Source organism: Schistosoma mansoni, assembly GCF_000237925.1.
Source record: "Schistosoma mansoni, WGS project CABG00000000 data, supercontig 0097, strain Puerto Rico, whole genome shotgun sequence".
Taxonomy (NCBI): domain Eukaryota; kingdom Metazoa; phylum Platyhelminthes; class Trematoda; order Strigeidida; family Schistosomatidae; genus Schistosoma; species Schistosoma mansoni.
The window spans coordinates 772,755-789,228 of record NW_017386031.1 but is presented as its reverse complement, the minus strand read 5'-3'; positions in this window follow the sequence as shown (position 1 = coordinate 789,228).

The window sequence follows — 16,474 nt, the reverse complement described above, 5'->3', positions numbered from 1 at the left end:
GGCATTCCAGAAAAGTTACCGCTCTCTCCCCACCCCACCCCTACCCTCCACATACACATACCCCCCCCCCAAAAAAAACCCTCATCTTTTCTCATCACAACTGAATTGAAAATTGAAACTTAATTTGAAATTTGATTCATTTTTTAAAAAAAAAATATCCTTCATTATTAAAAAATTATTATTCATATTAGGGGAAACAAACAACGACAGCAACACCCTATTCTAGTTGGATTCCAAACCTCAATATAGATAAATGAGAAATCTGTAATTGTTTTCTTGGCTGAAAAAACGGGAGAAACAACAAAAAGGGATTATTCTTTTTCTATAAAACAGTAGAAAATGTTCTTTTTTATTTTAGAAAAGAACCCTCCCTCCAAAAAAATTTTTATGTATTTCTAATCTTGTTATAATTATCACTAGAAAACAAAAATCCCCCCCGCAATTTTTTCATCCCTGTATTTCTATATGTTGCGTAGTATACCGCGTGCCACCTCAACCGAGGAGGAGGGGGGGAGCAAGTGAGTGTGAACGAGCGAATAATTTCTAAGTGTGAAAAATTACTAAAGTCCATTAGGTAGACGAAGGAAAAACAATCAAACCCCCCCCCAAAAAAAATGGGAAATTACTGAACAAAAAGTAGAAATTTTCTTAAATTTTTTTTCTTATTTTTGTCCCTAAAGAGAAAAAATTCTTTTTAATAATTTCAAAGTTTTCATCAAAAAAATTTTTTTTGTTTTTTTAATACTTCCCCCCTCCTCCTCCTCCTACCTATTCCTTCAATATGTATGGTATCGTTTATGCATAATGAACAGGTGTTGCATAATTTTTTTTTGTTTTTACAAGTGGGTTAAATCAATTTTTTCCCTCTTTCTCTCTCTCCCTCTCTTTCATACACTTTTAATGTTAATTGAGAATAAAAAAACAAAAAAATATCCATATGAAAATAAAATTTTGTTTTGAGGATGGATTAGGAGGGAGAGAGAGAGAGGAGGAGTGGGGTGGGAGTGGTGTTGAAATTGTGAGGGATTATTGATTAATCAACCCAAGAGAAGGAAGAGTACAAGAAAGTAAACTTTATATCATGTTACTATGTTAATGTTTCTTTCTGTTTCTTTTCTTTCGTTTCCCCCCCCACCAGTGAAAATCCTATACACCCTGCTGAGATGAAAGTGAATTCATCTACATGGGTATACATTTTACTTAACAAGAAACATTAATATATGTTTATAGATTATTTTTTTTCCTCTTTTTTTTTCCATCCAGGAAAATGTATCTATCACCTGTTTATTCACATGGTCTAATTGAATTGTATTTGAAAAAGAAAAAGACAAAAAAGGGAAATGGTAGAATAAACGATATGTTTCTTAATGATGATTGTTATGTTCATTTATGGGTTTAAAGAAACTACTTACCATGAAAGATGATGATAATAATAATAATAATAATACAGTAATAGAGTTCAGGAACTCTGCTTGTAGCCCCTCCAGGGGGGCAACTGCCAGTCCCAAGCCCAGGTAAAGGAGGAGGGTTGGGCATGGGGTTAGTGACCCAATCCCGTAGAAAACTAACTCGCTTAAAAAGAAAACGCTGACCAGAAAAAAAACAATAGAGTTCAGGTAATGTGTTTTGTTCAATTTGAGACTTATTATTTCAGTTTGATCCATTAGTCTAATGAATCACAATTATTACATAATTTATTCGATCAATATTATTATGTAAGAACTTAATATAAGTTGGATCAGAATCTCAAGTTAGTAGTAGTTTAATAACTTGTATTTGAAATGATAATGGTACATCTTAATTATAGTCCCCAAATTCGGTGACTTTCAAAATGCCTATAAGAGCATTTCAACCATTTAAAACTATTCAGGAAACAGCAAATATGAATAGAAGACTCTTCCAAGACCTATTCCGTAATCAGGGAATGAAATAAGGATAATCAAAATTGAAGTGGATTTGTAAATTTTGTATCATTATGAATTCACTCGGTATTGTGTGTTTGAATCTTCCCATTGATGTTTAGGACTGCAACTGATCACTCTCTAATTGGCATATGTGCATACTGTGCGTATTGCCTCGATATAGTTTAAATTCACAAGCATTGTAAGCAAAGATGGATAGTGGCTAGCAGTGGAATCCAATTTGACGCGCGTTTCGTCCTATTAGGGACTCGTCAGCTGGATTGGCCTGCATCTCAAACTTGTTGATGTTCACTCTGGGACTTGAAACTAGTGCCGTTCGCTTCAAACGACATGGCGTTATCCACTCAGCTACTGAGTCCTGATAGCCACTTGCTTGCGCAATGAGGTGAAGTTTGAATTCATTTGGTATTGTTTGTTTGATTCTTTCCATTGACTTTTAAAACTGCAAGTGATCAATCTCTTATTGGCATATGTGAATACTGTGTGTATTGCCTCGATATAGACTTAATTCACAAGCATTATAAGCAAAGATGGACATCTAGCTGACGAGTCCCAAATGCGACGAAACGCTCATCCTGGTTTCACTGCTAGCCACTGTCCATCTTTGCTTATAATGTTTGTATCATTATGTTATCTACTTAATGGTTCGACTTTTTACAACTTCAGCCAGTCAATGATATTGATTGATCATCCTTGATTACTAATGGCGATATCACCTGTCTCATATAACCAAGTATGAAATATACTATCTGGTTTGTAATGGTTTACGAGCAATTTTTGTAACCAATATTTGGAGACTTTGGATGACATGGGTATATGAGTAGATTGAAAGTAAGCTAATAGCTTTCGAAGTAAGACGTAGCATCAATTCATGAAGTCATTAACTGTTCACCTGAGTAGTGTACGTAGATCTAGACCATATGATTGCGGTCCATGTTGGGTGGTTTACCTCAGAATCGATTACTATAGCATAGATAGACTCACTTTTTATCTTTCCTTAAATATTGAGTTTCAAAATGTTCTGTTTCACGAGTTTATGCCTTCTACTAGAATAATTTTGTCTATATTCTGTCTTTTCTACTATTGGTATTACTTCTACCAATGTATCATTTGTTTTGTATATCCTGATGACATATATCCCTGTACCATTCGTACTGTTATGAACGAACGTTCTTAGGTTGTAAAATGTGAAAACCATACATTAAATAGTTCATTTGTAAATCTTCCATTAATTGTCTTTTACATTCATCATTTTTTTCCTAACCCTGGACCTACCAGTGTCACGTGCGAGCACTTAAACTCTAGACCACTGAGACGTCCGTCATCCAACGGTGTCAATGTTTAACTTCAACCAATATATGAAATTGAGCAACCATTTACCAATTGTCTTCAGTAAGTTACTATCTCACAACAGACCTAGTTGAACTTCACTGATCATTACTTCTTACTAGAACTTCAGGAAATACCTCTTTGAGCCAGTCACTAATGAGCTTTCAGGTTTTCCATGGTGGTCTAGCTTCAACTGACTCATGAACTGAACTATAATATACTAAAATCACCCCCAAACCCCCATCCTGATAATTTTTCTTTTCAAAAAAAAACAGAGCGAAAAAAAAAACAACCATTCATCATTATTAAATAAAATGAAAAATTCTAAAAAAAAAAAATCAAAAAATCATTTTTGTTTTTCTATTTTGAAAAATTCATTTATCTCTCTGGGTAACTTTTCTTTTGAATAACAAAGTTGTTGTTTTTCATTTTGTCAACTAACTTAAAGGTGAGAATGACGATGGTGATGATGATGATGATGATGATGATGATGAATGTGCGCGAATCGGTTACAATGATATTCGAATAGAACGATATCCATTCCCCCGCCTATATATATATATATATATATATATCGAGAGAGAGAGAGGGATACTCTACGAAAGAGTTGGTGGCATATATGTCGATAGATATATGGAAGACATTTGAAAAAAAGAGACAAACAATTTTTTCAGATGTAAACAACTATATAGGTAGTCAGGATATACAAAATATTTCCTTTTTATTTTTCATGCCCTAGTACGGGTGGGGAGATGGTGGAGAAGATTCGTAGCTTAGGTGAATGATTTTGATGTAGGTTTGTTCTCTGAGCTGGATGGTTTGGTCGTGAGTGGGGAGAGTCGGCTCTCCCTCTCCAAATGCTCTCACATGAACATCAGTATATAGATTCTGACAGGAAAGTCCCAATTACTGCCTTCAAGTGACATTACTATTGTTTACGAAACTGAGAGGACGAAAAGTGAATGTTCGGCGCTTTAACCGGGTTGGTGGATACGGAAAGTCCACCTACGGACGTCGGAAAACCCTGATTCCAAACCAATGGTGCACATGAGCTCCAGTATCCCCAAGGAACAAATGGCGTATGAATCAATCGTTGGTCATTGGCTACCATGGGAATGCATCTCCTTACGATGCTCCACTGCCATATGGATCAGATCTTTAGGTCAAAGGCTCGGGGCGTGGCCCCCTAAAAAAACACCTGCTTCAGTTTGTGCACCTGGGCGGTATCACAACCTTCACACAAATCAAATGAGATTTGTGTGGCGCATATTTATCTGGTGCTTCCTTATACCAAATTAATAAGTAGCATTTTTAATTTCAATAGTTGAAACCATGAGTCAATTGAAGCTAAACCATTATGGAAAACCTGGAAGCACTGGACGGTCGTTTCGTCCTGTTATGAGACTGATCATCAGTGAGCATCCACGATCTCGCCTCGCGAGATTCAAACCCAAGACCTACCAGTCTCACGCCAGTGCACTTAACCTCTAGACCACTGAGCTGGTCGGTATCCGATGATGTTCATATCTAACTTCAACCAATCCACGAAATTGAACAATCATTCACCAATTGTCTAACTTCAATTGACTCATACTTTCAACTATGAAAAATACTGAAATCTCCACAAAACACCCCTTCTGATTCAAACCTTTAATTGATTAAAAGAAGAAAACACCAATTTTTTTTAATATTTCAATTGTTCACGTGTCATCTTCATTGCAAAGAGTAAATCATTATTATTATTATTGTTTCTTGGATGAAATGAGGAGTCCAAGTGTAATATCAATGGGGGGGGAGGTATCTATATCTGTATAGTTGTCAACAAATCATCATATTTGTTTATATGTTTGTCTATCGATCTATTTACACATACATAAACACACACACATAATTGTGTGCACATTCATTCATTCATTGTTGTTGTTGTTGTTATTGTTCATACTACTTTTATTATTATTATTAGTAGTAGCAGTAGTATTGGTGTCAAATGAAAGTGACGATTAGTAAACAAAAGAAAATAACAAATAAATAAATGAGTAAACGAGTTTTACACACCCCAAGAAAAATAAATAAAAAAGAAAAGAAAAGAAGAAGAATAATGGATATTAATAATCAAACCGAGACCTCAACGAGACAAAAAAAAACACAATTAATGAAATTAAATTTATCCCTATGTATATTTATGTATATGTATGGGTGTGTGTGTGTGTGATGTGCCTAGTGAGAATGGGATTTTAATTATGATATGGAAATGAATTCCCTAATCATGAAAAGAATTAGTTTCCTTTTTTTTGACTTTTCATTATGAACGGAGACATCAAAGTGTGATGATGATGATGATGGTGGTGGTGGTGGTAGTAGTAGTGTAAGGGGGTGTACGTGTGTAAGCGTGGCTAAAACAACACTGGATAGTGCATATTTCATTGAATCGAATTTCAAGTAGGCTATATCAATGTACTGATCCACCCTTTCAATCCTTCCAGCCCTCCCCCTCCTCTCCACCATTTATTTATCCCATTATATTTATTATACCAAAACAGTAACATTATTGTTCTAATAATCGAAATACAATTATCATTTATGATTAAATAAATGTCTATGTATAAAAGTTAGCTTGTTTGTTACACCATTCCCGTCTAACTCGAGTAGGCCTCCAGTCAAATTACAAAACCCCCCTCCTTCTAATATGACAAGAATTGTGTTATTTTTAATATTTCTTTATATATATATATACCCCCTTCTGATAGATATACCCCCCCGGTTAATATAAGTCAATGTATTCATGAATACATTAGATTAATGAAATTTTTTCTAAAAATTTATATTTAAGATTTAGATGGGAAAGATTCAATATGGTTAACGGTAGAATCTAAGACATATATTCATATAGAATGGGTTTAATGTGGAGATTTTGGTAATCTTATATTGTTGAAATCATGAGTCCCTTGAAGCTGAGGTATCGTAATGTACATATCTAAAATACCGTTCTAGAACTCTGTGTAAATATGTGATCAAATCTCTTTATTTCATGCTCACGAGACTGATAGGTCCTGGGTTCGAAACTCACGAGACGGGATAATGGATGTGTACTGCTGAGGAGTCCCACAATAGGACGAAATAGCCATCCAATGCTTTCAGGTTTTCCTTGGTGTTCTAGCTTCAATTGACTCATGATTTCAACTATACAAATATGTAGATAGGTTTCTTCCGGGATGTTTTTCTTTTGAGACTTATTAACTAGATGTGCCTGGTCTTCAGTTCGGAATTCAAACTTAGCATATTTTTTGTTATAGTTGCTCAATGTAGTGAATGAGGACATAAATGGAGACAATCGAATGTAATGTAAACACGGACTTACAGAATACTTTAGTAAAATCTCAGAACCATACACTAAGTACTTCTTTTACAAAATATCAATCAAACGTTCCAAACTTCATTGTTCTTTTGTTTCCACAGGAATCATTCTCTGTTCTCGTTCTCTTTTCTTTGATCTCCTTAACCTTCTGTCTTCGGGTATTTCACTTTCAATTGATGATACGTACTACTTATATTTATTGACATCAGTAGCACACACCACAGAATTCAGTTCAGTCAAATTAAATTCATATTCATATCAGATATACCACTGAGGAGCTATTTGAACTTAGTAGCCAAATGGATAGTGTTTGAAGTGACCGACAATGGATCTGAACTGAACTTTGTGATGTAGGTACATCCAGCGGATCATTCCCAAATAGAATGAAACTCATCTTCAAGATTCCACTGCTATCCATATTCTTTCTATTTTATTTGAACATGTGTCCACACAAAATGCTCATATGTTAACTAAGACTGATCAAAATTCAATTGGAATATCAACACTGGGTGTTTATTCAGATTACCAACTCATTGGCCTAGAGGTAAAAGGTCTACGCTAAAGACCGTTGGTCCTGTATTTGGTTCCTAGTTGGGAGTTCATGGATGATCACTACCACTGCCAAGTTCCAGACTACGACTAAACAACCGTCCATTGCTTACAAGTTTTCAGTGGTTGTCATTAAAAACAGTTCGTGATTTAAACCATGAAAATGCAACAACCTTCACGAAACCCTATACTGATATTATCATCATTATTGGTCCTCTAGGGCCAGTGAAATATCACTGAACCCTAGCCAAATCATCCGGCAGTTGGGTCACTAAATGTCGAACAGATCATTGATCCTCGTCAAGGTCAAGGACAATCAACGCGCATCAGTTAATCATACGCCATGGACTGGCCCATGCGGCAGTGGTTCTACTTTCGTTTGTATCTACTTTAACTAATATATTCCTGTAATAACATCCTTTTTGTTGTACAGTCTTCAGAGCATCCATGGTCCCTTGATACGTCGATGGGGCTATCTACGTAAGGTGCTGATCGTGAGGTGTGACTACGAAGTTAGCTTGTTTGTTACACCGTTCCCGTCTAACTCGAGTAGGCCTCCAATCATTCGATATAGATCATCAACGTTGATGGTTTACAGTCTTATTTGTCATGGGAATTCATGGTTTTATAAATAAATGAGATAATATTATCATTTTGTATTAATTCTCAACTGTATAGTAACGAATGTCATGCTTGTCTAATCCTTAGTACAGAGCGACTTCTATCGATCAAGTTATAATGTGACCACTAGTGTAGGTGACTCGATATACAGTGCACTCTTTTGAGATTTAAGTTGATGGTTGGAGATAGTTGACAGGAAATCTTATTCAGTGTATGTCTCGTGGTACTGTCACACTCACCAGAAAGATTGACTTGTAATTATGAAGGGACTGATCCTCTCTGGTGGGTTTCATCCTTTTTATTACCCAGTTTAACAGTCAAAAACGTTACATTGAGATATTCCGCTTGGGATTGACCTCCTTTAGGGCTGAAATGTATCTACAGTTACAACTTAGTGACGAGTGCGATGATACCACGAAACGTAAGCCGAATCAGGTTTCCTGTTAACTACCTTCACAACCATCAACTTACATCTCAACAAAGTGAACACAATCTCAAGACACTTAGACTAGTGATCACATTACAACTTCAATGAGAGTATTAGATTAGCATCACTAAGAAGGACTTGACATAAATGACATCGGTCGCTATTTAGTGCTTAATTAATTGTAAAGAATATCTGCAGTCTTAAAGAAATCAATATTTTTCAGGAAGATTCAAAGTCCTATCTCCGAGATAAACAATCAGAATGTATTGTTTATTGAAATCACAATTCTATTTAGGTTAGCCAATCATTAAAAAACTGGGAATACTAAACATTCGTCTCAGTCTAGTATGGTACTCTTTAGTGTTAGTGTACGTCTACGATCCAGCAACTGAGAACCGAACCTAAGACCGTCTATCTCTCCTTCACAAACACCTAACGTCTAAACTATTGACCTGATATTCAATGATGTACAAATTTAATTTTAATCATTGAGCAATATCACTCAACAATCTATATATGTTAGATGTATTGTATTCTTTAAGCTGAATGATCTAATTGTTAAGCTTTCATCGTTTTTCTCAACAACGTCATCAATACGTACTTCAATGAGAAGTCAGATGTCTCGCTGTTTGGGACTCATCAGTTGGGAATATCCAAACAGTCGATACATACGAAGTGAAGTTCAGCCCATTGAGCAAGTTAATATGTATCTGAACTAATTAGCTAATTATACAACGCGATGGCGTTTGAAACGAACGGTATTAAGTTCAGTTCCAGAGCAAACACTAACTCCGGTATTCAGGCACATCCAGACGAAACGCACCCTGGATTCCATTGGTAACCAACATCCATCTCTGTTTAAATTTACGGATTGTTTTAAGTTAAAATACAGTCCGCCGAATTCTAACTCCAAGGGTATCCTGAAGGTCATGAGATTGATGTCCATGTAAATTCCTTAGGCTATACTTTTGAGAAATCTAGTGGTTTTCTGACCTTCAGTGGTTAGATAGCTGGTATCATTTCATGATCGAGGCCTGAGTATGATAATGTGCAGCCAACTTTAGATTAGGGTGCAGGATTTCATGGAGTTGAGAAGTGTGAAGTGTATGTCCTCATGTTGATTAGGTATCCACTACCGATATATGTAGTGGGACGGATCAGCCCTAGAGGAAACCTAGTACACAAAAGTTCGTTTATAGTATGCTATCGGGATAGGATTTGTGTATGGTAGTCATGTGACAGCCAATCTGGTGAGTGAAATCCATTTCCTTTCTTGTATGCTGCGAGAGATATATTGTACTAAATGTTATATCCCAGCGAAGACATAAGTACGGGTAACTCTCAGGACCTATTAATGGACGATTATTCTCTATGTATATTCTTATTGTATAACGATTCAGTAACTAGATTATGTATATCTATATTCATCTTATTATAAGCCTCATTTTTACCTATGGATTATTATTATACGATTTACTGTCCCTAAATTATATTCAGTTTATTGGCTATTGTCTCCTACATTCATAGCCACATTTGGCTGGGTAATGCGGTCTGTCTGTCTATCTAGTATATAAACCTAGTATGCTTGAAATAAATGATTCGCATAGGAGAAGCTGTAATTGGTGTTCTGGACTTATCTGGAAGGGCTAGGCAGACAAAGGACCAACAAGGATGCTAGACTGCTCATACCGGTCGAACATCATTAGTTTAGCACAGTGTTAGGATTAGACATGTCGTATTTCGATTGGTGGATAATCCACGTGATGAAAGTCTGACATAAAATCATAACGAATTGGCAACGGCATTGTTTCGTAATTCATAACACTAAATGTATAACTTTATGTGTAGGATTTATTCTTCTTATTACTATTATAAATTTAGAAAGTGATAAACATGTTATCCCTAGGTGTCAATCATGGCAACGTCATATATATGTAATTGTTAGGAATTTTATATAAGGGCGAAAATATCAGCCTAGTACATTTTCAACTTATGCATTATTTTAACAGTTGGGTTGATGAGTCGATTTAAGTTAGATCATCTTCGAAAACCTGGAAGCATTGGATGGTCGTTTCGTCTCAGTACGCGACTCATCAACACTATACATCCACGATCCCACACCAAAGGTACTCGAACACAGAACATTCGTTTATGTATGTGAATGCTTAACCTATAGACTATTGAGGTGGCATCCAACGGAATCTATAATCTTGCCCAACCATTCATTCATTATCTCAGATGAATAACTATCTTACACCCGACAAGGATAAGACTCTACTAGTCATGACTTCTCACTAGAACTCCAAGAAATCCATCTTGAATCTAATCACTTTATGAGCACATGATTATTATCAAAATCAGGGATTTGTGAAGATTTTAGTAATTTTATATAGTTGAAATCATGAGTCAATTGAAGCTAGATCACCATGAAAAACCTGAAAGTACTGGATGGCCGTTTCAGCCTATTGTGGGACTCCTCAATAATGAGATCTAAAGCATATCGATTTAGATCCTAATTATAGACAATAACAAAAGCAAACAAATTACAAATCAGATTATTGATAATATCCAACTCTTAAATGATCAAATTCATATCTCACAAGCAAGTGGGTATCATGATTCAGTGGTCTACTGGATAACGCGATGGCGTTTGAAGCGAACAGTACTGGGTTTGAGTCTCAGAGTGAACATCAACAAGTCTGAGATGCAGGTACATCCAGCTGGCGAGTCCCAAAATAGGACATAATGCACATCAAACTGGATTCCACTGCTAACCACTATCGAGGCAATACGCATAGTATGCATATATGCCAATTAGAGATTGACCAGTTACAGTCCTAAAAACATCAATGGGAAGATTCAAACAAACAATATTAACTGAAGTTAGAAAAACATCTCCGTTTCAACAACATTGAATTGGTTTTTATTATTATTATTATTATTATTATTATTAACAGTATTCTATTCTTTATGATCCAAATTAGATGATGTAATCAGGCATATACCACTTATCATAAACACTTCAATGGTTTTTATTCTTGTTTGCTGATTGGTCAATCAAAAACACAAATATCGTTTGGTCTATACACACACACACACAGAGAGAGAGACGAACACACAGAGACAAACACACACATACCTATTTATTTCAAGTGTGACACATTTAAGTAATATGAGAAGATAATTAGTGAATAATAGTAGTAATTAGAAAATTGAAAATAATTGTTTACTCTTCAATATATATACATTACCACCCACCCACCCACATACATACATACATACATACATACACACACAGAGGGAGAAACATGTAGGATCATACTGATACGTGTCCAATATGATGCCTAGCAACCAAATAAATGAAAAAAAAGGAACATGGAAAAATTTATTTTTTTAATCAAGAGACTAATTATTATGAATAATTGGAGATCATGAGCTAATTGAAGCTTAGATTATCAATGGAAAACATGGAAGCACTGGAGGGCCGTTTCGTTCTGTTTTTTTTTTGTGTGTTTTTGTTGTTATACTCAATGAGGTGTTAATTATACAATGTTTTTCCTTTGGTTTATGTTTGTTTTTCTTTATCAAGGATGTCAATTTTTTTCTTCTTCTTCTCCTTCAATGATGTCAATGATTATGATAGTGATAAGATGATAGATGGTAACAATAATGAATGTGAATAAAAGTTTCAAGTATGATTTGATCAAGAAAGGGACACATACACATTTGATAATGAATAACATGAAGTGGTTATCAAATGAGTCACATGGTTAAAAAAAAGGAAGAAAAGAAAAGAAGAGAGTGATCAACTTGAAAAAAAAAACAACTAGTTCATTTATTTTAATAGTTGAAATCATGAGTCAATGGAAGCTAGATCATGATGGAAAACCTGGAAGCATTAGACGGTCGTTTAATCCTATTTTGAGACTCCTCAGCAGTGCGCATCCATTATCCCGTTTCGCGAGATTCGAACTCAGAACCTATCACTCTCACGCGCTACCACTTAACCTCTAGAACCACTGAGCTAACCGCTATCCAACGGTGTTAATGTCTAACTTCAACCAATCGACGAAATTGAGCAACCATTTACCAATGTCTTCAGTGAGTTGTTATCTCACAACAGACCTGGTTGAACTCCACTGGTTATTGCTTCTCACTAGAACTCCAGGAAATAACCCATGGAGCCAGTCACTAGTGAGTATATAATTATTATCAGAAGGAGTTTTGTGGAGATTTTAGTATTTTCATAGTTGAGATCATGAGTCAATTGAAGCTAGACCATCATCGAAAACCTGGAAGTACTGGACGGCCGTTTCGTCCTATTATGGGACTCCTCAGCAGTGCACATCCACGATCCCACCTCGCGAGATTCGAACCCAGGACCTACCAGTCTCGCGCGTGAACGCTTAACCTCTAGACCACTGAGCTGGCCGGCCTCTGGTGGTGAATAAAAACTATAAGATAATTTTAAAACTCAATATCTGTTATGACTCGTATCCTTTTTAATTATCATGTGATAAGATCGCCAGTCCAAATAAGACTTATACAATCTTAGCAATATGCCAAACCGATGATATATTGACCGGTATGAGAAACCTAGAGTCCTTATTAGTCCTTCCTGCCTAGACCTGTCTGTTGAGTCCAGAACACCAATATCAGCCCGTTTTGTATGAATCATATGTATCAGACATACGCAGTTTATGTACAAACAAAATAAACCACATCGTACTATAAAATAAAAGGTAAATTTTTCCACCAAATGCGCTGGAACGACCGAGAGTGGGGAGGGCCCACCCTCTCTCTCGAAATGCTCTCACATGGCCACGCGTATATAGCCTCTGACAGGGAAGTCCTACTCACTGCCTTCTCGTGGCATTATTGCTGTTTACGAAATTAGGAAGACGAGAAGCGAACGTCCGGAGCTTTAACCGGGTTGGTGGATACGGAAAGTTCACCTATGGGAGTTGGAAAACCCTGATTTCAAACCAATGGTGTACATGGACTCCAGTATCCTGAGGGGACAAATGGCGTATGAATCAGTCGCTGGTCACCGGCTACCATGAGACTGCATCTCCTCACAATGCTTCACTGCCTTGCGAATCAGATTTTTAGGTCAAAGGCTCGGAGTGTGGGGCCCCCTAAGAAAACCACCTGTTTCGGTCTGGGCACCCGGAAAGTATCATAACCCTCGCAAAATTAAATGAACTGACAACTTTTTGTGTGACGCATATATATCTGGTGCCCCCTTGTACCAATATTTATGTGTTCAAATAAATAGATAAAGATGTATACGTATTTTGTGTTACATCTAAGCGCGTAAATCAGTTTATATGTACCCGTTAAAGTATATACATGAAAAAGGGATGATAAGTACCTGGAGATTACCCTATAATGGCATAACAATGATTGCCCTACTTTCCAATACTTATCTAACTAAAATTAGTCATTTGTGTAAAACTCTAAAAATTTGACGTCTACAACCTCCCTAAATTAAGAAAGGAATTCGATTAATATGCCATAGGGTACCGGTTATTGATCGTACAATTTGAACACACTGAGGGCTATTCAAAACACGGATAGATTAGTTGATAAGATTTGTGACAATGACGTTAAGTGTTCTAGGTTCGAATCCCTCAGTCGAAACGGATTGTACATTTATATTTTTCAGCCTGAGAAAAACTCAGTAAAAAAGTAAACTACTAATAAGTAGTTAAAGGTCAGTTGTTTCAAAGTGTTCAATATTTTGCCACCAAATAACTGTCGTACCAATTAGAGTCTTTGGACAGGGAAATTTCAGAAGATAAAGGCAAACTAAACTGACTACGAGTATCCTTCTGTGTAATGTGTAGAATGATTTTTACAAGTAAAAATGTCAGTCAATTCTGTTGACCTAAGTTGTCTATACAACGGATAACAAAACAGAAAACCCGGTTGCTTTGTCTTGTTTCTTACACAACTACGCATTAAGCAAATTATATTATTGGTAATATACTGCATATCTAGGAGTCATGTGTATCGCCATACAATTGAATCAGTAAGGAAAATGGTATTATGATGAGAAGTTTAATATAGAAAATAGTTGAGACTGGTAGGTCCTGGGTTCGAATCTCATGAGGCGAGATCGTGGATGCACACTGCTGAGGAGTCTCACAATAGAACAAAACGGTCGTCCAGTGCTTCCAGGTTTTTCATGGTGGTCTAGCTTCAATTGGTTCATGCTTTCAACTATGAAAATAGTCGAATTTTCTTTTTTAGATTAATAGTACGTGAACTGATTTTTCTATAGGTAAACATTTGACCAAAAAGAAAATGAGATTTTATCTGAGCTTAAAAGTAAAATGAGCTATGAAGGTACCAAGTTGAATCGTAATTAGGATCTCGGTCGAGCTTCTTTGAAAATTATTATTTTTTCATGAAAATTTAGTGCAAATCATGGGAAACCTCCCAAAACTAAGATGAATATTGGGGTTCTGTCCTGAGATTTCCTTAAAATATCCATCAAAGTGGTAAACTTTTTCTAGAAAGTGGGAGTTACGAGGATTACATCCTTCAGAAAACTTGTTACGACTCAGTTAAATACTTGATTTAAAGTAATATGGAAGTAGTGGCATACATTAAGTCATGAAATACAATTTTCCTACTCAATAGGATAAAATTGAATTCATGAGTCAATTGAAGTTAGACCACCATGGAAAACTTGGAAGTACTGGACTGCCATCTTGTCCTAGTATGCGACTCCTTAGCAGTGCGAACCCACAATCCCACCCACGGAATTCGAAACTAGAACCTATCGGTCTCGGTTTCCCATGGTGGTCTATGTTCAATTGACTCATGATCTCAAGTATATAAAATTACTAAACTTTCCACAAAACCCAACTTCAGCTAATAATCATACGCTCACTAGTCACTGGCATCAGGAGATATTTCCTGGAGTTCTAGTGAGGAGCAGAAACCAATGGAGTTCAAACACGTCTGTTATGAGATAGTAACTCACTGAAGACAATTGGTGAATAGTTGCTCAATTTCGTCGATTGGTTGAAGTTAGACATTAAAACCGTTGGATGCCGGCTAGCTCAGTGGTTCTAGAGGTTAAGTGTTTGCGTGCGATACTGATAGATCCTGGATTCGATTCTTACAAGACGGGATTGTGGATTCACACTGCTGACGAGTCCCACAATAGGACGAAACGGCTGCCCAGTACTTCCAGGTTTTCTATGATTGTCTAACTTCAATGGACTCATGATCTCAACTATATAAAATTCTTAAATAAATAAAATAATAAATCTTATTCTCTTATCTTTAAAAATTAATTTCATTTCATTAAATCATTGAACCATTTGATTCATTCTCTTTTCCTTCCTTCTTTTTTTTGGAAAAAAGAAAGAATAGTCTGATAGAAATAAGAACAATAATAAAGAGAATATAACCAATCACAGTGCCAAAGTTCGAACACGGATATATCTATGTGTATGTGTGTGTATGTGTGCGCACCCATGACACCTCTGCACGCACGCGCGTACGTAGGTACGTATGTACGTACCCATGCGAATAGATACACATACACAAACATATGTATGTAGATAAGTATCCCCTTGACTTCGCTTGAGTTACACATTCATCTATACACTATACACTGCATCTATCTATCTATCTATCCATTATTTTACATATGACTGACTATTGAAGATTTCTTCTTTTCTTTTTCAACGGAAGATTTCTTCCATATATATATTCAAGAATAAATCTGAAGTGGTGATCATTCCAAAATTTTTATTTTATTTTTTTCTTAAACCATAATCAAAAGTAATTTGACTAGATTTTTGAATAAAGAAAAAAAACTTTACTTGAATTCACTTTTTTTTCTCTTCTTCAATTTTTTTTTTATCCACCTGATTGATATGTCATAATGAATGGTTACTAAGTTCATAATAATAATGAGAATAATAATAATAATAATCATACTGATAGTCGCCATTTCCATCATCATCATCATCATCATCATCATCATCATCAATATGATCGATAACCTGTTTGCCCCCTCTTTCTCTGTTTCTTCCCCCCCCTCTTTCTCTCTATCTGTTCCCCTCTCTGACTCTCTCTATTTAAATAACAGGCAATAATGAGTTTACTTTTTAATAATGATGACCAATAATATGTATATTTAATGACATGATAAATGAATATGTCATGCATAGATAGATAGATTAAGCATATAGGTTATATTATATATCCATTCCATCTATCATATCCATTTTCATTAATTCAATGCAA